At 40.5% G+C, this 23338-nt stretch overlaps 1 protein-coding gene across 3 annotated transcripts in view; it reads left to right on the plus strand.

Annotated features, from left to right (window-relative positions):
* Window positions 1-23338, plus strand: part of SLC44A5 (solute carrier family 44 member 5) — a 431009-nt gene that overhangs the window by 312019 nt on the left and 95652 nt on the right. The window lies entirely within an intron of this gene.

Consider the following 23338-nt stretch of genomic DNA (forward strand, 5'->3'; position numbering starts at 1 on the left):
ACTGGAAGGACTGATGCTGAAGCTGAAGCTCCAATACTTTGGCCACCTGATGTGAAGAACTGACTCATTGGAAAAGACCCCCATGCTGGGAAAGATTGAAGGCAGGAGGAGAAGGGATGACAGAAGATGAGATGGTTGGATGCATCACCAACTCGATGGACATGAGTTTGAGCAAGCTCTGGGAGTTGGTGATGGACAGGGAGGCCTGGTGTGCTGCAGTCCACGGGGTCACAAAGAGTCAGACATGACTGAGCAACTGAACTGAATAAGGTTCATGTTACTATTTACCAATTAGAATTAGGGCCTAGATAAGTCTAAGTAACATATTACCTTTTCTTTTTATAAGCAAATTAAAAAGGAACAATTATTAAGTATTTCACCAAATAGTTTCTTGGCATATAAGAAGTCCTTTTGTCTTTGCCTACCAGAGAAAGATAGCCTGTGGTTCATTGTTAGATTAAAGGTTTTTCTATGGAAGTGAAAATAAAGAGGACAAATAAAGTCTTTGTTTAGGGTTTTTTTTTTTTTTAAACTACCAAAAGGGATCGATCAGTACGGCAGAGTAAGAGGACATGAAACTCACTTTCCCCAACAAACACATCAAAATATATGTACATGTGGGACAGTTTTCACTGGAAACTGGCAGAAAGACTCCAAGGCTGTTAAGATACACATAATTGGGTAGGAAGGGGAAAAAAAGGCAATCAGGTCGTGTCATGTGCTCTTGGAGCGGACCTCAGAGGACAAGAAAGATCACACAGGTGGACACTCATCCTGTGAAATAAGCAATGAGAACCACAGATTGCGTGCCCCTGTCCTGGGTTTCTATACAGAGGAGACAAGCCCTCTTGGCTGGTTGAAGGACTGCTGGGGTAACAGGATGCCTGTGGGAAGCCTGGACTACAGCTGTGAGGAGCACTTATATGCTAGCTTGCTCCTGAGGCAGGGTGGAGAGAGGTATGCTCTAGTGGCCACTGGGTTTCCCATAACCTCCTTGGCATGCACAAAAGTTGAGCAAAGGCTTTGGTCCTTCTCATTCCACATCACAATGTATCATTGGATCTGGAGCAGCAATGAGTGGGTAGAAGAAGAAGCTGTGGTGTGCAGAGATGACCTAGTTCCTGGGCATACCCTGGGTGAGAGGGTGCCAGCCACTACTGACCTTACTCAAGCAATACATCTCAAGTAGCTCTCAGGTCTCAGACAGCAGCGGCTCCACCACAGCTTATCCTCAATCATGTGCCAAGTGTCCATGTAGCCCAGTGATGTGGTTTAACAAAAGGGCGGAAATGGTGGAGGCTGAGGACAGTGATATGCTATGAGGGACAAAGGGGAACTTGCACATCAGGTTGTGTCTGAGCCGAAAAAAGGAAACACTTATAGGTGCTTTCCCAGGCAGTGTGTCAGAGATAGCTGGGACCTCCGTCTGCAGACAGTGTGAGCAGAGAGCCCTCACAAGCCCCACTTACCTCAGCACTTCCCTGCTCTAGGGCAAAGGTCCCAGTGCAGATAGAGGGGAAAACATGCTGAAAGGGAACAGAACCAGCTTGGGCTCAACCCTCAGGGTGTCAGATCCAGCAGCTTGGGCTCAGACCCCACCCCTGATTGGACATTGATAGCCACTGAGCAGAAAGTCCTGCCTCACACTGGGCTCCAGCCTTAACTCCTCCATCTCTAGTTCACGGCTGCAGTCATGTCCACAGTGATTTTGGAGCCCAAGAAAATAAAATCTATCACTGCTTCCACTTTTTCCCCTTTTATTTGCTATGAAGTGATGGGACTGGATCCTAGTTTTTTGAATGTTGAGTTTCAAGCCAGCTTTTTCACTCTCCTCTTTCACCCTCATCAAGGGGCTCTTTAGTTTCTCTTCACTTTCTGCCATTAGAGTGGTATCATCTGCATATGTGAGGTTATAGATATTTCTCCTGGCAATTTTTATTTCAGCTTGTCATTCATCCAGCCCAGCATTTTGCATGATGTACTCTGTATACAAGTTAAATAAGCAAGGTGACAATATACAGCCTTGTACTCCTTTCCCAATTTTGAACCAGCCCATTGTTCCATGTCTAGTTCTAACTGTTGCTTCATGACCCACATACAGGCTTCTTAGGAGACAGGTAAGATGGTCTGGTATTCCTATCTCTTTAAGAATGTTCCACAGTTTGTTGTGATCCACACAGTCTAAGTCTTTAGTGTAGTCAATGAAGAAGAAATGCATGTTTTTCTGGAATTCCCTTGCTTTCTCTATGACTCAATGAATGTTAACAATTTGATCTCTGGTTGTTCTGCCTTTTCTAAACCCATCTGGAAGTTGTCTGGAGCATCTGGAAGTTCTTGTTCACGTACTGTTGAAACCTAGCTTGAAGGATTTTGAGCATAACTTTACTAGCATGTGAAATGAGCATAATTGTAAGATAGTTTGAACATTCTTTGGCATTGCTCTTCTTTGAGATTGGGATGAAAACTGACCTTTTCCAGTCTTGTGGCCACTGCTAAATTTTCCAAATTTGCTGACATATTGAGTGCAACACTTTAACAGCATCATCTTATAGGATTTGAAATAGTTCAGCTGGAATTCCATCACCTCTACTAGCTTTGTTTGTAGTAATGCTTCCCAAGGCCCACTTGACTTCACATTCCAGGGTGTCTGGCTCTAGGTGAGTGACTACACCATCCTGGTTTTCTGGATCACTGAGACCTTTTTGTATAGTTCTTCTGTGTATTCTTGACACCTTTTCTTAATCTCTGCTGCCTCTGTTAGGTCCTTACCATTTCTGTCCTTTATCATGCCCATCCCTGCATGAAATGTATCCTTAATATCTCTGATTTTCTTGAAAGATCTCTACCTTTCCCATTCTATTGTTTTCTCCTATTTCTTTGCATTGTTCACTTAAGAAGGCCTTCATATCTCTCCTTGCTATTCTCTGGAACTCTGCATGTAGTTGGGTATATCTTTCCCTTTCTCCCTTGCTTTTCACTTCTCTTCTTTCCTCAGCTATTTGTAAAGCCCCCTCAGACAACCACTTTGCCTTCTTGCATTTCTTTTTCTTTGGGATGATTTTGGTCCCTGCCTCCTGTACAATGTTACAAACCTCTGTCCATAGTTCTTCAGGCAATCTGTCTACCAGATCTAATCCCTTGAATCTATTTGTCACTACCACTATATAATCATAAGGAATTTGATTTAGATCATGCCTGAATTCCCTAGTGTATTTCCCTACTTTCTTCAATTTAAGCCTGAATTTTGCAATGAGGACCTGATGATCTGAGCCACAGTTAGCTCCAGGTCTTGTTTTTACTGACTGTATAGAGCTTCTCCATCTTCAGCTGCAAAGAACATAATCAATCTGATTTTGGTATTGACCATTTGGTCTTGTATATGTTTAGAGTCATCTCCTGTGTTGTTGGAAGAGGGTGTTTGCTATGACCAGTGTGTTCTCTTGACAAAACTATGTTAGCCTTTGTTCTACTTCATTTTGTACTCTAAGTGCAAACTTGCCTGTTACTCCAGGTATCTCTTGACTTTCTACTTTTGCATTCCAGTCCTGGACCTATGATGAAAAGGACAGCTCTTTTTTGGTGTTAATTCTAGAAGGTCTTGTAGGTTTATAGAACTGGTCAATCAACTTCAGGTTCTTCAGCATCAGTGGTGGGGACATAGACTTGGATTACTGTGATGTTAAATGGTTTGCCTTAGAATGAACTGAGGTTATTCTGTCGTTTTTGAGATTGCACCCAAGTACTGCATTTTGGACTCTTTTGTAGAAGGTCCCAAACATGATGAACCTAAAATAGACCCATACCAAGACATATCATAATTCAAATGGCAGAAGTCAAAAGTAAGAGAGAATATTTAAGGCAGCAAGAGAAAACAAAGAGTCATATGCAAGGGAATTCTTATAGGCTATCAGCTGATTTCTCCACAGAAACTTTTCAGGCCAGAAGGAAGTGGCATGATATGTACAGAGTGCTGAAGGGAAAATCCTGCAATATAAAATACTCTAACCAACAAGATTATCATTTTTAAAAAAGGAAATGTTAAAGGCTCTTCTCTAAGTGGAAAAGAAGTAAGAATGTTAAAAAGAAAATCTCCCCAGGAAAGGTAAATATATAATAAAAACTGATGACCAACTGCCGGAGTCCAGCCCTGATGGATCCAGGGAATTCGAAGAGGAGACGGCTTAGGCGATCGGGAAACAACAGCTTATTTAAATGTTAATTAAAGATATAAAGAGTGGTTAAATAAGGATAGCTCAGTGAGGAAATTCAGTGGAGGAAAGAGGCTGAATAATTCAGCCAGAAGGTGAGAGAAAGAATGACATGGGGAGACCCAGCTTCGGTGAACAAGGCCCACATTTTATTTTCCAAAGTAGTTTTTATACCTTAGGTTATGCATAGAGGATAATGGAAGAAGGGGTAGAGTCATGCAGTAAGCCAGGCTTTCTTCCTGCAAACTTATCATATGCAAAAGTTTAGGTGATTTGCATCATCTTCTGGCCTGGAGGCCTGTTAACATTTTAAGACCCTTTCTTGTATTTTTCTCTAAAGGTGATTAATCAGGCGCCACCCTCCAAAAGCATTAGATAAAGTTGCATTCCTATAGGGCAAAGGTGTGGTGGGCTATAACAAGAAAAAGAATTAACTCAAGGGTCCAAGGTTACAAACATTAAAGCTACTACTTACACCAATTATATTAATCAATACACTGCCAAGGACACAGTGGGTAAGGGATATGGAGACTTAGCAGCAAACATTGGCCCAACAAGTGAAAAACCCTTCACCAATACAATTTCTAATCAATCTTTTAACTGCTCAAAGGAATCTGTATTTAGACAGTTTAGAACATCTCATGCCTCTCACGGTTGGGAGGTTCTGAACAATCACATGTGGCCGGAAAAACCTATTCAGGCAGGTTAGAGGACTTGCAAAGGAGTTTGTAGGTTGAAACACTATCACACCCAGGAACTTTATTAACTGGAGCTGTAAGTTAACTCTTTTTCAGAGAGAAGTGGTGGGGGACAGCCCCCCGTAAAGTCAGAGGTGTAGGTGAGAGCACAAAGCAGTAAAATAGGCAGACTCTGGTTTTGGGGGTAGATGCTCGAGAATTTCCAGGGGGATTCCTGAGGCTCAGTCCCGCCTTTGCATATGCCGAGCCTCCTTCCTCATGACCTTTGCCACAGGCGAGTTCCTCATGCTGGCTCCCGGCAACCAACTACTTACATAAGCCAATAGGAAGTCTAAAAGACAGATAAAGCAACTATAACTATTATAAACAGTTAAGAGATAAATTTGGCCTTGGAATACAAAATGAAGCAGGGCAAAGGCTAATAGACTTTTGCCAAGAGAACACACTGGTCATAGCAAACACCCTCTTCCAGCAACACAAGGGAAGACTCTACACATGGACATCACCAGATGGTCAATACCAAAATCCGATTGATTATATTCTTTGCAGCCAAAGATGGAGAAGCTCTATACAGTCAGCAAAAACAAGACCAGGAGCTGACTGTGGATCAGACCATGAACTCCTTATTGCCAAATTCAGACATAAATTGAAGAAAGTAGGGAAAACCACTAGACCATTCAGGTATGAGCTACATCAAATCCCTTACAATTATACAATGGAAGTGACAAATAGATTCAAGGGATCAGATCTGATAGACAGAATGCCTGAAGAACTATGGATGGAGGTTTGTGACATTGTACAGGGGGCAGTGATCAAGACCATCCCCATGAAAAAGAAATGCAGAAAGGCAAAATGGTTGTCTGAGAAGGCCTTACAAATAGCTGAGAAAAGAAAAGAAGTGAAAGGCAAAGGAGAAAAGGAAAGATATATCCACTTGAATGCAGAGTTCAAAAAGAATAGCAAGGAGAGATAAGAAAGCCTTCCTCAGTGATCAATGCAAAGAAATAGATGAAAACAATAGAATGGGAAAGACTAGAAATTTATTCAAGAAAATTAGAGATACCAAGGGAACATTTCATGCAAAGATGGGCATAATAAAGGACAGAAATGGTATGGACCTAACAGAAGCAGAAGATATTAAAATGAGGTAGCAAGAATGCACAGAACTATACAAAAAAGATCTTCATGACCCAGATAATCATGATGGTATGATCACTCACCTGGAATGCAAAGTCAAGTGGGCCTTGGGAAGTATCACTACGAACAAAGCTAGTGGAATTCCAGTTGAGCTATTTCAAACCCTAAAAGATGATTCTGTAAAAGTGCTGCACTTAATATGCCAGCAAATTTGGAAAACTCAGCAGTGGCCACAAGACTAGAAAAGGTCAGTTTTCATTTCAATCCCAAAGTAAGGCAATGCCAAAGAATGCTCAAACTATCACACAATTGCACTCATCTCACATTCTAGCAAAGAAATGCTCAAAATTCTCCAAGCCAGGCTTCAACAGTACATGAACTGTGAACTTTCAGTGTTCAGGCTGGATTTAGAAAAGGCAGAGGAACCAGAGGTCAAATTGTCAAGATCCACTGGATCATTGAAAAAGCAAGAGGGTTCCAGAAAAACATCTATTTCTGCTTTATTGACTATGCCAAATCCTTTGACTGTGTGGATCACCACAAACTGTGGAAAATTCTTAAAAAGATGGGGATACCAGAACACCTGACCTTCCTCCTGAGAAATCTGTGTGTAGGTCAAGAAGCAACAGTTAGAACTGGACATGGAACAACTGACTGGTTCCAAATTGGGAAAGGAGTACATCAGTGCTGTATATTGTCACCGTGCTTATTTAACTTACATGCAGAATACATCATGAGAAATGCTGGACTGGATGAAGCAAAAGCTGGAATCAAGATTGCTGGGAGGGAAATATCAAAAACCTTAGATATGCAGATGACACCACCCTTATGGCAGAAAGTGAAGAAGAATTAAAGAGCCTCTTGATGAAAAAGTGAAAGAGGAGAGTGAAAAAGTTGGCTTAAAGCTCAACATTCAGAAAACTAAGATCATGGCATCTGGTCCCATCACTTCATGACAAATAGATGGGGAAAAATGGAAACAGTGGCAGACTTTATCTTTGGGGGCTCCAAAATCACTGTAGATGGTGACTGCAGCCATGAAATTAAAAGACACTTACTCCTTGGAAGGAAAGTTATGACCAACCTAGACAGCATATTGAAAAGCATAGACATTACTTTGCCAACAAATTTCCATCTAGTGAAAGCTATGGTTTTTCTAGAAGTCATATATGGATGTCAGAGTTGGACTATAAAGAAAGCTGAGCACTGAAAAATTGATGTTTTTGAACTGTGGTGTTGGAGAAGGCTCTTGAGAGTCCCTTGGACTGCAAGGAGATCCAACCAGTCCATCCTAAAGGAAATCAGTCCTGAATATTCATTCGAAGGACTGATGCTGAAGCTGAAATTCCAATTTTTTGGCCACCTGATGTGAAGAGCTGACTCATTTGAAAAGACCCTTATGCTGGGAAAGATTGAAGGCAGGAGGAGAATGGGACTACAGAGAATGAAATGGCTGGATGGCATCACTGACTGAATGGATATGAGTTTGAGTAAACTCTGGGAGTTGGTGATAGACATGGAGGTCTGGCGTGCTGCAGTGCACGGGGTCTCAAAGAGTCAGACACGACTTTGTGACTGAACTGAACTGAAGAGATAAACATGAAGATGTAAAATATGACATCATAAGCACAAAATGTGGGTGAAGGAGTGAAAAAAAAGTTGATATTTTAGAATGTACTTGATCTTAAATGACTACCAATTAAAACAAGTTGATATTATTATATATCAACATATATGAACCAAATAGTAAGCACAAATAAAAAATCTGTAATAGTTCCATGAAAGTTGAAAGGAATGGAAAACTCACATACTAATAAAAAAAATCATCAAACCCCAAGAGAAGAAACAAAATGAAGAAATATGAACAGAGAATAACTATAAAAACAACTGGAGAACAAGTAATAAAATGGCTGTAAGTACACACCTATCAATAATTGCTTTAAATGTCAATTAACTAAATGCTCCAGTCAGAAGACACAGGGTAGCTGATTGGATTTTCAAAAAGATCCTCCTGTGTGCTGCCTATAGGAGATTCACTTTAGAGCTAAAGGCACACAGAGACTGAAAGGCCGGCAAGGGAAAAAGATATTTCATACAAATAGAAATGGCAAGAAAGTGTGAGTAATAATTTTCATACTGGAAAAAATGACTTCAAAACAAAGGCTATTTCAAACAACAAGGAAGGGCATTATATAATGATAAAAGTCTTGATACAAGAAGAAGATATTTGTTAACATATGTGCACCCAACCTCAGTTCAGTTCAGTTCAATTCAGTCGCTCAGTCGTGTCCGACTCTTTGCGACCCCGTGAATCGCAGCACGCCAGGCCTCCCTGTCCATCACCAACTCCCGGAGTTCACTCAGACTCATGTCCATCGAGTCAGTGATGCCATCCAGCCATCTCATCCTCTGTCGTCCCCTTCTCCTCCTTCCCCCAATCCCTCCCAGCATCAGAGTCTTTTCCAATGAGTCAACTCTTTGCATGAAGTGGCCAAAGTACTGGAGTTTCAGCTTTAGCATCATTCCTTCCAAAGAAATCCCAGGGCTGATCTCCTTCAGAATGGACTGGTTGGATCTCCTTGCAGTCCAAGGGACTCTCAAGAGTCTTCAACACCACAGTTCCAAAGCACCCAACCTAGGAGTGTCTAAATATATAAAGTAAATACTGTCCTGTATAAAAGGAAAAATTGATAATAACAAAATGATATTAGGAAACTTTAACATCACACTGATACCAGTGGATCATCCAAACAAAAAATAAATCAGGAAACAATGTCTTAAATGACACAGTAGAGCAGCTAGACTTAAGGTATGTAGAGAACATTCCATCCAAAACAGCAGAACATTCTTTGCAAGTGCACACAGAATTTTCCCCAGGATGGATCACATCCTAAGCCACAAAACAAGCCTCAACAAATTTAGGAGGATATAAATTATACCAAGCATTTATTTCAACCATAACAGTGTAAAATTAGAAATTAATTACATAAAGAAAAATGAGAAAAGAACAGATATGTGGAGACTAAACAACATGCTACCAAAAAGCCAATGGGTCAATGAGAAAAATCAGAGAGGAAATCAGAAAATACCTTGAGAAAAATGAAAGTAGAAATACAACCTTCAAAAATCTGTAGGGTGCAGTTAAAGCAATTCTATGAAGAAAAATCTCAAACAGCCTAACCTACCACCTAAAGGAATTAGTAAAAGAAGAATAAACAGAACCTAAAGTCAGCAGAAGAAAGGAAATATTAAAGAACAGAGAGGAAATGAATAAAATAGGAATTTGTAAATCAGCTACACTTTGATTAAAAAAAAACTACCAAAGGAACTGGTGTGAATATTTTGCATAAAAAGACTTCACCATTGCCTATGAATAGTATCACTTTATTGCCAGAGACTTACATCCTATCCCTTCAATGTTGACTTAGGAAACTTTACTGTATTATTATTATTAGGGTGGGGACTGTAAAGTCAGATGATAATTTCTAGTAAAAATAATTAATGCCTAGACTTAATGTGTATAGATTGTCCAGCAGTAAAAAGGCAGTGCCTATCTAGAGAACAATGGAAAATATTCTTCTCTGTTCTTCAGTTTTATCTTCCAATAAAGAGAAATACTTGGAGAACAGTAATTGATAGTAATTTCCAAAAGATCATCTGAGTAATACTGTGCAAAAGCTACACATAACTGGAGAATGTAAAAAAAAAAAAATACGGCAGGAAGATAGGGAAAGAGAAGAACCAAGGAATATAAACCACAAAACCAAATAAAGCACTAGAAGTTCTTCAGAAGATTCCTTTGGTATTTCTTTTATACATCTTAATTTCTAAACATTTATGTAGTAGTAGTATAATACATTGGAGAAGGATATGGCAATCCACTCCAGTATTTTTGCTGGAGAATCCCATGGACAGAGCAGTCTGATGGGCTATAGTCCATAGGGTCTGCAAAGAGTCGAACACGACTGAAGCAACTTAGTATGCATTCATGCAAGCACAATACATAAATGAATAAATTGAATATTAAAACAAAGTGAATTTTTTTATTATACAACCAATAGTATTTTAGCATCTCCAAGTTTGGGACACATGTTTGTCCTTGTCATTTTTTTGTTTGTTTTTACTTTTTGTCATATAGTTGAAATATGTCATATGGGAGAAAAGATTTGGCGTCAAGCAGATCTAGGGCTTCCTCATATGGTTTGGTGGACATAAGCTACTTTCTTAATCTCAATTTTCTCATCTGTAAAATAGGGAAACACTACCCAATTTGGAGGGCTGTTATGAGGAGTAAATGAAATAATATCCAGCTATACCAATGCTGCTGCTGCTAAGTCGCTTCAGTCGTGTCCGTCTCTGTGCGATCCCATAGACGGCAGCCCACCAGGCTCCCCCATCCCTGGGATTCTCCAGGCAAGAACAGTGGAGTGGGTTGCCATTTCCTTCTCCAATGCATGAAAGTGAAAAGTGAAAGTGAAGTCGCTCAGTCGCGTCCGACTCTTAGCAACCCCATGGACTGCAGCCTACCAGGCTCCTCCGTCCATGGGATTCTCCAGACAAGAGTACTGGAGTGGGGTGCCATTGCCTTCTCCGAGCTATACCAATAATCTACATAATAGTACAAAGCAGTATTTCATTTGCTACCATTGTATAATCTAGTTGTTCTGAATTTTAATAAATTGCTTTTAAATGTAATTTACTATATTGTTTCTATAGCAACCCATAATTTTTGTTATTAAAGTTTGAATGCATGCAGGAACTTCATAAGGATCTCTTACTGTGTCTGAAATCTTTCCATTAGGAGACCTTATGTCATAATTGAGTTTCTCCTCTCCATCTCAGAGCCAGTCTCTTGTAATCCATGGAGAAATGCCTTCCGTCCTTATCTAGAGCTGGGCATGCCACTGCCACTCTCTCCCTTGTCAGCACAGTAGAACGCACAGTAGAATGTGTCATTGCCTCTGAAACAAGATGAGAAATTTGCCTTTTTGTTTAAGATCTCCAGATTCAGTGTGTAAATGCCTTAACTCACACAGGGAAATTGGGATACAAATGTTCCTCAGTGAAAAATTGTGTTCAATATTGGATTTAGTGTTTCCTCTAAATTAATCCTTATGCCACTAATTAAAATGTTGTTGTTCAGTTGCTAAGTTGTGTCCAACTCTTTGAGACCTCATGTATTGCAGCACACCAGGCTTCCTTGCCCTTCACTATCTCCCAGAGTTTTCTCAAACTCATGGCCATTGAGTCAGTGATGCCATCCAACCATCTCATTCTATCACCCCCTTCTCCTCCTGCCCTCAGTCTTTCCCAGCATCATGGTCTTTTCCAATGAGTTGGCTCTTAAAAGCCATTCTAGTCTAAGACAAATTTAACTCTTCTAATACCGGACTAAAAGAAGAATGAAGGAAAACACTTGGCAGATGTTAATAGAAATGGTTAAGATTTTTTTTTAACGTAAAAGAATGTACACCTTCACTTGAAGAAAGTTAAAGCTGTCAGTTTTACTGTTGTGTTGTAAGTAGTTTTGCATCTTGTGTTAGATCAGGACCCTCTTAGGCTTATCTTTCATCCTTGTGCTTTTTATAAGGAATGTTACCATGAAAGAGACAGGTTTCTTACAAATTCTACCAAGGGAAAACAAAGCAACAAAACTGTTCTTTGCCCTGTGTGTAGAATATGGCCAGCTAGGGTAACACTTGGATGCAAAAAAGACAGTTGACATTCGACTGATGAAAGGCAGAACCTCTGTTTAAGTGGGCGAAGTAGAGTCTGGGTAGATGGTAATCAAATCTCCTTGAAAGATCAAACTAACATTTATGATAATAGCCCTCTTTTGTCCTCCTTCACTGATGGGTGCTGTTCAATTATTGCACTAACTGGAAAAAAGAGTAGGAATATTTATTATGCAAATTGTTCTTGCTATCCTTGTGCTAACATTATATATACAATGATAGCACAATTTTAACACTGAATAATTTTTTATTTCTTTTCAAATGGATTTCCGATTGAAAGAGTTAGTTTTTTCATTGTTGTATTTACATGAGAAGCAATTATAGTTAGGGTTCAAAGCTTGTTTTTGGTTTTCTTTTTTAATCTTCCTCAGGAATAATTAATTATTCCTATTAGTTGAGAAGACAGGAAAGTAAATTAATGTGAGCAAGCCTAGGCTCTGTTACTATCCTGTAAGAAACTGAGGCAACGTGGAGATGACATATGTAGGTGTCCTAGTTACTAGGCTGGGTGAGCTCCTACAGTTAGTGTGTACTGTCAGCCTGTGTACTGTACAGTCAGTAGAGTTTTCAGATGATTGAAGCCCACTCAACATTTGACTGCGTGAGAGACCTCCAAGGGGCTCAGCTGAGCCTTCTCCAAATTCCTAACTCCTAAAATCCTGAGCAAATTAAAATTGTTGTATTAAGCCTGTGGGCTTGGGGGTGCAAAAATAGATAAAACAAAATCTGATACCTGGAAGTGGGATGCTGGCTTAACAAAATCTAAAATGTGGGCATTCATTTTGGAGAACAGGTGGTATTCAGAAGCCTAGTGAATTTTGAGGTTGTTGATGAAAGTTTGATGGAAAATGAGGACATGTAATTGGAAACATGAGGAAAGGGCACTTTGCTATGTGGTGGTTAAAGTTTGGCAACACTGTTGCCAATGGTGGTGTGGAAAGAAGGAAATACAGGTAATGAATTCAATGATCTAGCTAAGGAGACCATCCTTAAGAGATGAACCAGTCCTGAAGAGCCTCATCTACCCTTGGACCTGACTTAGGTGATGATATTCAGACCTTGAGTCTGAGCCTGATATTGTAACTGGATGAGGTTTCCAGGGATCCTGGGAGAGTAAAAGTGTATTTGATTGTGGAGGGAATGTAAAAATTTTGCCTAGTCTTAACAAGTGGTTGCAAACTCTTTGCCACTCCATCAAGAGATGGAGTCTTCATTCTTGCCCATTGAATTTAGTGAAATTAGGGATTTCTTCTCTAACAGAGAATGAATCAAGCCAAAATACAACAGTAAAGGGCTTTGATGTGCAGGTAATTTATTCAGTTCAGTTCAGTCGCTCAGTCATGTCCAACTCTTTTCGACCCCATGAATTGCAGCACGCCAGGCCTCCCTGTCCATCACCAACTCCCAGAGTTCACTGAGACTCACGTCCATCGAGTCAGTGATGCCATCCAGCCAACCCATCCTCTGTCATCTCCGTTTCCTCGTGCCCCCAATCCCTCCCAGCATCAGAGTCTTTTCCAATGAGTCAACTCTTCACATGAGGTAGCCAAAGTATTGGAGTTTCAGCTTTTAGCATCATTCCTTCCAAAGAACACCCAGGACTGATATCCTTTAGAATGGACTGGTTGGATCTCCTTGCAGTCCAAGGGACTCTCGAGTCTTCTCCAACACCACAGTTCAAAAGCATCAATTCTTCGGTGCTTAGCTTTCTTCACAGTTCAACTCTCACATCCATACATGACCACTGGAAAAACCATAGCCTTGACTAGACGGACCTTTGTTGGCAAAGTAATGTCTCTGCTTTTCAATATGCTATCTAGGTTGGTCATAACTTTCCTTCCAAGGAGTAAGCATCTTTTAATTTCATGGCTGCAGTCACCATCTGCAGTGATTTTGGAGCCCCCAAAAATGAAGTCTGACACAGTTTCCACTGTTTCCCCATCTGTTTGCCATGAAGTAATGGGACCAGATGCCATGATCTTAGTTTTCTGAATGTTGAGCTTTAAGCCAACTTTTTCACTCTCAATTTCATCAGGAGGCTTTTTAGTTCCTCTTCACTTTCTGCCATAAGGGTGGTGTCATCTGCATATCTGAGGTGATTGATATTTCTCCCAGCAATCTTGATTCCAGCTCATGCTTCTTCCAGCCCAGCATTTCTCATGATGTACTCTGCATAGAAGTTAAATAAGCAGGGTGACAATATACAGCCTTGACGTACTCCTTTTGCTCTTTGGAACCAGTCTGTTGTTCCATGTCCAGTTCTAACTGTTGCTTCCTGACCTGCATATAGGTTTCTCAAGAGGCAGGTCAGGTGGTCTGGTATTCCCAACTCTTTCAGGATTTTCCACAGTGTATTGTGATCCATACAGTCAAAGACTTTGGCATAGTCAATAAAGCAGAAATAGATGTTTTTCTGGAACTCTTCCTTTTTCCATGATCCAGCGGATGTTGGCAATTTGATCTCTGGAATGGGTGAATTTAACTCAGATGACTATTATATCTACTACTGTGGGCAGGAATCCCTTAGAAGAAATGGAGTAGCCATCATGATCAACGAAAGGGTCTGAAATGCAAGTAATTTATCAGTTCAGTTCAGTCTCTCAGTCGTGTCCAACTCTTTGCGACCCCATGAATTGCAGCACACCAGGCCTCCCTGTCTATCACCAACTCCCGGAGTTCACTCAGACTCACGTCCATCGAGTCAGTGATGCCATCCAGCCATCTCATCCTCTGTCGTCCCCTTCTCCTCCTGCCCCCAATCCCTCCCAGCATCAGAGTCTTTTCCAATGAGTCAACTCTTTGCATGAAGTGGCCAAAGTACTGGAGCTTCAGCTTTAGCATCATTCCTTCCAAAGAAATCCCAGGGCTGAACTCCAGAATGGGCTGGTTGGATCTCCTTGCAGTCCAAGGGACTCTCAAGAGTCTTCTCCAACACCACAGTTCAAAAGCATCAATTCTTCGGCACTCAGCTTTCTTCACAGTTCAACTCTCACATGCATACATGACTACTGGAAAAACCATAGCCTTGACTAGATGGACCTTTGTTGGCAAAGTAATGTTTCTGCTTTTCAATATGCTATCTAGGTTGGTCATAACTTTTCTTCCAAGGAGCAAGTGTCTTTTAATTTCATGGCTGCAGTCACCATCTGCAGTGATTTTGGAGCCCAGGAAAATAAAGTCTGACACTATTTCCACTGTTTCCCCATCTATTTCCCATGAAGTGATGGGACCAGATGCCATGATCTTCATTTTCTGAAAGTTGAGCTTTAAGCCAACCTTTTCACTCTCCACTTTCACTTTCATCAAGAGGCTTTTTATAGAAAGGAAGCCATCATGGATTGACTGGGAACAGTAGGACTGAAAGTACCAAGGATAGAAAGAAGGTGGTTTACATAATACAGTCTTAAATCCTTCACGAAACAGTTTTCATGTTGTTGCTCAGTTGTGTCCGACTCTTTGCAACCCCATGAACTGTAGTACTCCAGGCTCCTCTGTTCATAGGATTTTTCTGGCAAGAGTACTGGGGTGGGTTGCCATTTCCTCCTCCAGGCAATCTCCCTGACCCAGGGATTGAACCCTTATCCCCCGCGTCTCCTGCATTGGCAGGTGGATTCTACCACTGAGCCATCTTGGAAACCCTGATGGAATGATGTGGAGAATAAACAAAATAGCTGAATTAATAATCAAATGTGGGCTTCCCTGGTGGCTCAGTGGTAAAGAACCCACCTGCTAATGCAAGAGATGTGGGTTCAATCCCTGGGTGGAAAGATCCTGTGGAGAAGGAAATGGCAATCCTCTCCAGTATTCTTGCCTGGGAAATCCCATGGAGAGAGGAGCCCAGTGGGACACAATTTAGTGATTAAGCATGCACGCACAGTCAAACTTGATCCTATCATTTCTAGTGTTAAAAGTATATGTTCATTGTCTTAGGGTAGCAATACAGTAGCAATACATGTCTACTTTTCCATTCATTTCTTAATGAAATCCAGCATTTTATCTCTACTCCGACCTGGACTACCCTGAAATGCCAAGGAGAGGTCAGTCTTGTTTCCATTTTCTTGTTGGAGAGAGAAATCTTATAGTCGACTGGTGTTCTGACGTTTTGGTTGGTGCCGTTTGATATAATTTCTTAGTGAATTGCTTATCTGGATGCTTCCACTCATAGTGGTTTCCTATGCTAGGACCCACGACTATAGTTTTTACTTATTATGCCCCATTCTCCTGAGAATTCAGTCCCTACTCTTAGACCGTTCTGTCAAGTCTAGGACATCAGCCCAGTCTCTGCCTTCATGGAAAGTCCCCCTTTGGGGTATTTGTATTCCTTTTGGCCTATAGATATGGTTCAGGGTCGTTTTATTTTGTCCTAAAGTGAAATCTCAAGGAGAAAAATTTAGTTCTTGTCCCTTCCCTTTCTTAAAGCTAATTAGCCTTCCTTTCCCAAGGGATATGAGGATGGGGGAAACCATATTTTCATAACTGAGAGGTCCTTTAGGTGAACTTTTGACAAACAAAGATAATTCCAAGGTGACATTTTTGCTTCTTTCTACGCAGAGAAGCAGTGGGCAATCTCTCTTACTAATAAAGAAATAAGCAAATATAATTTTAAAGATTATGCTACAGAGCCATCCCTTTATAGTTTTTGAGATTGCTGGTATGATCCTAATATTCATTGTAAGTGAACATTGGTGATGAAAAGTGAATATGACAGGAAGTCACACTGTACCTGACTCTACTTTGGAACTAAAATGAGCCTGCCTGTCAGATCACAGCTTGGAAACATTGTTTTAGCAAAATTACTTTTTTATCCGAAAAAGGTAAGAAAGTTAAATAATTCCAGTTCCATTATCTTTAAAATTGTTCTAGTAAACTTTTCTTAATGATGAATTTATTGTATTTGTAAATAACCAGAACCAGTATTAAATGTCCTTTTGCATCCTTGATAAATATACAGATGTTTACAGATAAAACTATACACCTATACATTACTTTGGAAGTGTTCGTTATAAAAGGAACACACTTATTTTTAACCGTTACTCAAACAGATTTTTTTTTGATGTTGTGTGAGATTTTTCCTGCTTGTTGTATTTTGTTGAGTTCATGGGTCCCAGAAGATCTCAAGTGGAATATTGTTAGCATGAGAGAGACTGATTTATGCTCAAGGACATGACCCTAAACTCACTATTGGGTGGAAGAGGCCACCTATGAAATGAGAAACAACATTTTTCTTATCCAGGCAACTGGAGACAGGGCTGCTTCCAAAAGTGTTTCTCCAGCAGCAGTGTCATCAACACAGATTTTCAAATTCGGTATCATGTGTCCTATTACCTGCTTCATTGCATTTGTAAATTGCTTGTGTTAAAAAGCCATAAGCACTATTTGGCAGGCCTGTTCCTCACATATTAAAACAGTTAAAATGTACCTTTAAGGGATACAAAGTAATGATTAGAAAGCCAAAATTCCCAGCCAGCAAGTGTTGAGGGAATGCCTTAGCTGCCCCAAACAGATTTGCAGTTAATTTTTAAGTGTCAGTGCAAGCAGTTGGTCTAATCACATTTTCTCCTTGACAGAGGGCTTTGCAATGGCTGCAACTTCTGACTCAACCCTAGAGCACAGCAGAACATGCTTGGCAAATGTTTGGAAATAAGAGAAAATATTAGATAATAATACTTGCTCCTGAAACTTTAGTAAGATACCTTGCCTTGATCATGAGTGAAAGGATAATTTGCCTGAATAGTTTTCACCCATCTCTTATCAGTCTTTAGTACTCTGCTATGAATTACCCAAATAGGAGTAGTTCACAAATAATTCCCCTTCTCTTTCTCTCTCTCCCTGCTCCCAACACAGAGAAAGATGCATATATCAGCTACACTTAAAGGGTTTTTTTAAATTTATTTCTAAATGTTATGTGGCAGCCTGGATGGGAGGGAAGTCTGGTGGAGATTGGGTTCATTTGTGTGTATATGTATATGTGTATATACATATATATATGTGTGTGTATATATATATGGCTGAGTATATATATGGCTGAGTCTCTTTGCTATCCACCTGAAACTATCACAACGTTGTTAATCAGCTATACTCCAATGTAAGATTAAAAGTTTTTTTAAAAAATGGTGAGAAAATTAAGGGGGAGAGATGGTTTGTCCTGATTTTTATTGATTGCTATGTGACTTTGTCATTTGATCTTACTCACCACAATAATCCAGGCAGCTTAATTCTGGAGCCTGTGCTATTAGTCACCATGCTATACTGCATTTTATTTAACAAAGAAGATGAGTGAGGATTTTTAAAGTAATAAAGGTTACTGAGCGAGAGGCCAGACCAGAACCCCATGATACTCTCCTAAATGCTTTCTCTTACTCTTTCCCCTCCCTCATCTAATTCCACAGAGTTGGGCTTAAAACAGAGAGTATAAGAGAATGGCACTAGAGGAATAAAGTGAAAAGAAAGTATTATTTTGCAGCAATAATTATGAAAATCTGAGAGCTGCAGTCTTGCTCCGTGAGACCGAGTGTATATTCATTTTGCTGCAGTGTCATTGTTTACATTCACTGATCATTTGCAAAATTAGCCTCTATTATGTACCCACTAGAGAGAGGAGCATATTCTTTATGATAATCCACACCTATTAGTACAGATTTGGTTTTTTTCTTTCAATCAATGTGTGTACTATAGAGTAAATAAAATTATGTCAGACAGTATCTCATTCTTTGGGCTTTTTTTTTTTTTTGGTCCAGGAATACCTCAAAGGATTTCATAGACCTCTCCAAAAAGTGTATTTACTAGTAGACATTAATAATGAAGATTACACGCAGCATTTTCAGATAAAATAAATTGCATTAGTTTTTAGGAGCAGTGAAAAACTCTTCCTTGACATAAAGCAGTGGTTTCCAGTTATAGAACCATAATTAAGCAAGTAAACACCAAGATGAGTGGTACTGAATGTGCAGTGACTGTGCGTTTTTCAAGGAAACTAGGAAGAGAAGGACCCACTTGAACAGAGCCTCTCCTGTGGATTGCATATCTGGCACTGACAATCCTGTTATACTAAAACAATCTCCCTGTAGTTCATTATATAAAATAACCTATAATACTGCCCCTCCATCCCTATCTTGGACCATGTTCCAGCCCATGTGTACACTACACTGGTCTTCTTTCCATTCCCGGTACCCATCTTGCCCTCACAGGGCCCTTTGTCCCTGTGTCCTTCTCCTGGAAGTCTCTTTGTACCTCTGTTCATTTTTCAGATCCCTGGCTCTGTATTACTTCACAGGGACATCATCCCTGACGTCCCTCATTCAGTCATCTGCCCCTATGAATCGCTCTCTTTGTACTATGTATTGCTCCTTTGTAGTGCTTGTCAGACTTGAAATTTCATGTTTGTGTGAGTAATGCATTAAGATCTGTTTCCCCCGGTCGACTGTGGGACCTGAGACAGCAGGGACCTTTATATACTCAGCATCTAGCATACTGCTGCCACATAGTAGACACCCAGAAAACATTTGTACAGTGCATAAAGAAAAAAATGGACAAATTTTTCTGTTTTCATTGTTTCCAACCACTTTGCTGCTGCTGCTGCTAAGTCTCTTTAGTCATGTCCGACTCTGTGCGACCCCATAGATGGCAGCCCACCAGGCTCCGCCGTCCCTGGGATTCTCCAGGCAAGAATACTAGAGTGGGTTGCCATTTCCTTCTCCAATGCATGAAAGTGAAAAGTGAAAGTGAAGTCGCTCAGTCGTGTCCGACTCTCAGCGACCCCACTAACTGCAGCCTACCAGGCTCCTCCGTCCATGGGATTTTCCAGGTAAGAGTACTAGAATGGGTTGCCATTGCCTTCTCCGTTCCAACCACTTTAGTGTGGATCAAAACCTTGTAATAGTAGTAGACTAACATCTATTTAACTAGAAAGAGAAGCATATTAATATATTAATAGCAAGCACAGAGTCAGACCTGCTAATACGGAAAAACAACAAAAAGGGGCTTCCTTGGTGGCTCGGTGGTAAAGAATCCTCCTGCTCATGCAGGACACACGGATTTGATCCCTGATCCTAGAGGATCCCACATACCATGGAGCAACTAAGCCCATGTGCCACAACTATTGAGCCTGTGCTCTAGAGCCCATGAGCCACCACTACTGAAGCCTGAGTGCCCTAGAGCCCGGGCACCACGACAGTGAGAAGCCTGCACACAGCATCTAGAGAGTAGCCCTCACTCTGTAAGACCAGAGAAAGCCCTCATGCAGCAGTGAAGACCCTGAATAGCCAAAAACAAATAAATATTTAAAAAAAGAAAAAGATGCTGTGAAAAGTCTAATTTTATCTCTTGGTTATTTGGTGGTTTTTCTATTTTCCTTCAATTCTATATATTATTATTAGTTACAAACATGCTTTAAATATATGCTTTTCCCCATCTTTTACTTCTTTCTTTCTCTCATCCCTTCCATTTTAGAGACTCTGAAATTTAGAATATGTGTCTTTCTGTTCTTTTCTTTTGCTGTCCTACGTGGCAGTAAATTCTGACAAAAGAGTCTGAAAACATTATATCTCTGGTAGTTTTTTTGTTGTTTTTAATGGAGTCCTGAATGTCTTGCTGAATATATCTAAAGTTTCCCCCGTGAGTAGGTTGGTCATTTGTTCAGAATATGGACAGGGCATTTTTCCTGTTCCCCTTGGATTTCTTCTCTATCCACCTCTTCACCCTGCTCTGTCCCATGAGAAGTTGGCATTTATCATGGCATCAACAGGCTCTCTTGTCCATTGGCTCCCACTTGGTTTGCCATGGGCAGGGGGTGGGTATCAACAGTAGATTGAACGGACTTCTCTGGTGGTCCAGTGGCTAAGATTCTTCACTTCCAGTGCAGGGGATGCAGGTTTGATCCCTGATTAGGGAACTAAGATCCCACATGCAACACAGCTCATTTTCTCTTTTAAATTGAATTTTATAGGCAAATAGTTGTTTTACAAGGAGAAAGAAATGGCAACGCACTCCAGTACTCTTGCCTGAAAAATCCCATGGATGGAGAAGCCTGGGAGGCTACAGTCTGTGGGGTCACAAAGAGTCGGACACTACTGAGCAACTTCACATTCACTTTTCACTTTCATGCATTGGAGAAGGAAATGGCAACCCACTCCAGTGTTCTTGCCTGGAGAATCCCAGGGATGGGGGAGCCTGGTGGGCTGCTGCCTATGGGGTCACACAGAGTCAGACATGACTGAAGCAACTTAGCAGCAGCAGCAGTTGTTTTACAATGCTGTGTTAGTTTTCTGCCGTACAGCAAAGTCAGTCAGCTGTATGTATACATATACCCCATTCATTTCCTTTTATTCAGCTGATCACCATGTATCAGTTCAGTTCAGTTTAGTTTCTCAGTCATGTCCAACTCTTTGTGACCCCATGGACTGCAGCACACCAGGCTTCCCTGTCCATCACCAACTCCCAAAGTTTGCTCAAATTCATGTGCATTGAGTTGGTGATGCCATCCAACCATCTCATCCTCTGTTCTTCTCTTCTCCTCCTGCCTTCTATCTTTTCTAGCATCAGGGTCTTTTCAAATGAGTCAGTTCTTTGCATCAGGTCACCAAAGTATTGGAGTTACAGCTTCAGCATCAGTCCTTCCAGTGAATATGCTAGGTTGATTTTCTTTAGGATTGACTAGTTTGATCTCCTTGCAGTCCAAGGGACTCTCAAGAGTCTTCTCCAACACCACAGTTCAAAAGCATCAATTCTTCGGTGCTCAGCTTTCTTTATAGTCCACCTCTCACATCCATACATTACCACTGGAAAAACCATAGCTTTGACTAGATGGACCTTTGTCAGCAAAGTAATGTCTCTGCTTTTTATTATGCTGTTGCGGTTGGTCATAGCTTTTCTTCCAAGGAGCAAGCGTCTTTTAATTTCATGGCTGCAGATCACCATGTACAGTGGGTTTCAAATATGTCTATAAATTATTTGACATTTTTCTTTCAGATAGTGGTGCTTAATGTCCTATCCCTTGAGTGTGAACTAGACTTAATGTCACTGATTCTAGTGAATAGAATGTGACAGAATACATTTGGTGACTTCCAAGAATAGGTCATAAAAGGCATGCAGCTTTCTCTTTGCTCTTCCTTTCTCCCTTTAGATCAGTAGCTCTATGGGAAGCCATATGACATGACATGAGGACACTCAGACAGTCCTACAGATACAGCCCACATTACTGTCATCAGTCAGTGAGAACTGAAGCTTCCTGCTAACATCCATGCAAGGGAACCATCGAGAAGGCTAATCCCTGACCACAGTCAAGACTTCAGCTGATTGTGACTTTGGCTTACATCTTGACTGCTAATTCATGAAGAACTCAGAGCCAGAGCTCCCCAACTTTAAGCTATTCCCAATTTCTGACCACAGAAACTGTGAGATAAGAAATGTTTATTTGAGGGATTTTCTGGTGACTGAGTGGTTAACCATCTGCTTGCCAATGCAGTGAACATGGGTTTGAATCCCTGGTCTGGGAAGATTCCACATGCCACAGGGCAACTAAGCTCCATGCACCCAACTACTGAGCCTGTGCTGTAGAGCCTGTGCTCTGCAATAGGAGAAGCCACCCCAATGAGCAGCCTGCACACCACTACTTGAAAGTTGCCCCTGCTTGCTGTAAGTAGAGAAAGCTCATGCAGCAACAAAGATCTAGCACAGCCTAAAATAAATAAAATTAAAAAAAATTTTTTTAATTTAAAGAATGTTTATTTTACCTTGCCAAGTTTGGGAGTAATTTCCTATGCAACAATAGATAATTAACTCCCATATAGCTTTTAAAATCTTTTATATACTTAAAGGAAGCAGTTAAATCTTTCTCTCCTTCCACCTAAATATTCACGATACTTAAATTTTAGTTTCGATTTGATTTGTTTTGTCATGTTTTAAACTCATAGCTACAACAGCTTGGATTTAATTATTTTTTGTTGCTTCACTATATGATTTAATACGTGGAGCCTGCAACTTGATTTACAATATTCCTTAGGGCCTATCTAACCAATCATACAGTATCTGATACCTATTTACCTTATTATTTTAAAAAGTTAACAGAGGGATTTTCCTGGTGATCCAGGGATTACGACTTCACCTTGCAGTGTAGAGGGTACAGGTTTGATCCCTGGCCGGGGACCTAGGACCCCACATGTCTCATGCCCAGAAAACCAAAACATAAAACAGAAGCAATATTATAAAAGTTAACACGGAAAGCTTTATCTTAAAGTAACAGTCTAGAATACAGTCAAACTCCCATTCATTCATCTATACTGAATTGTCAGTCATCAAATTTCTATTAACTATCATTCATTCATTCATTTGGCCTTACTATGTGATAGGCACGCAAAGACTCTGAAAATATAGAGATGAACACATTCATACTTAGTATAACACTAATGAATAATTAGCACATTCTCCCTAAGGAAACTATATATCACCCTGTTTGGCCAGTGAAGAGGGAAGCTGGTTTCTGAAGAACGATAATGGATTTGCTTAAGCTTAACCAAGTCATGGCCTTAATTTTAGCTACTGTTAAAGTTGTCATCTCTCTACT

This window comes from Bos indicus, chromosome 3 (assembly GCF_029378745.1).
Source record: "Bos indicus isolate NIAB-ARS_2022 breed Sahiwal x Tharparkar chromosome 3, NIAB-ARS_B.indTharparkar_mat_pri_1.0, whole genome shotgun sequence".
NCBI lineage: Eukaryota > Metazoa > Chordata > Mammalia > Artiodactyla > Bovidae > Bos > Bos indicus.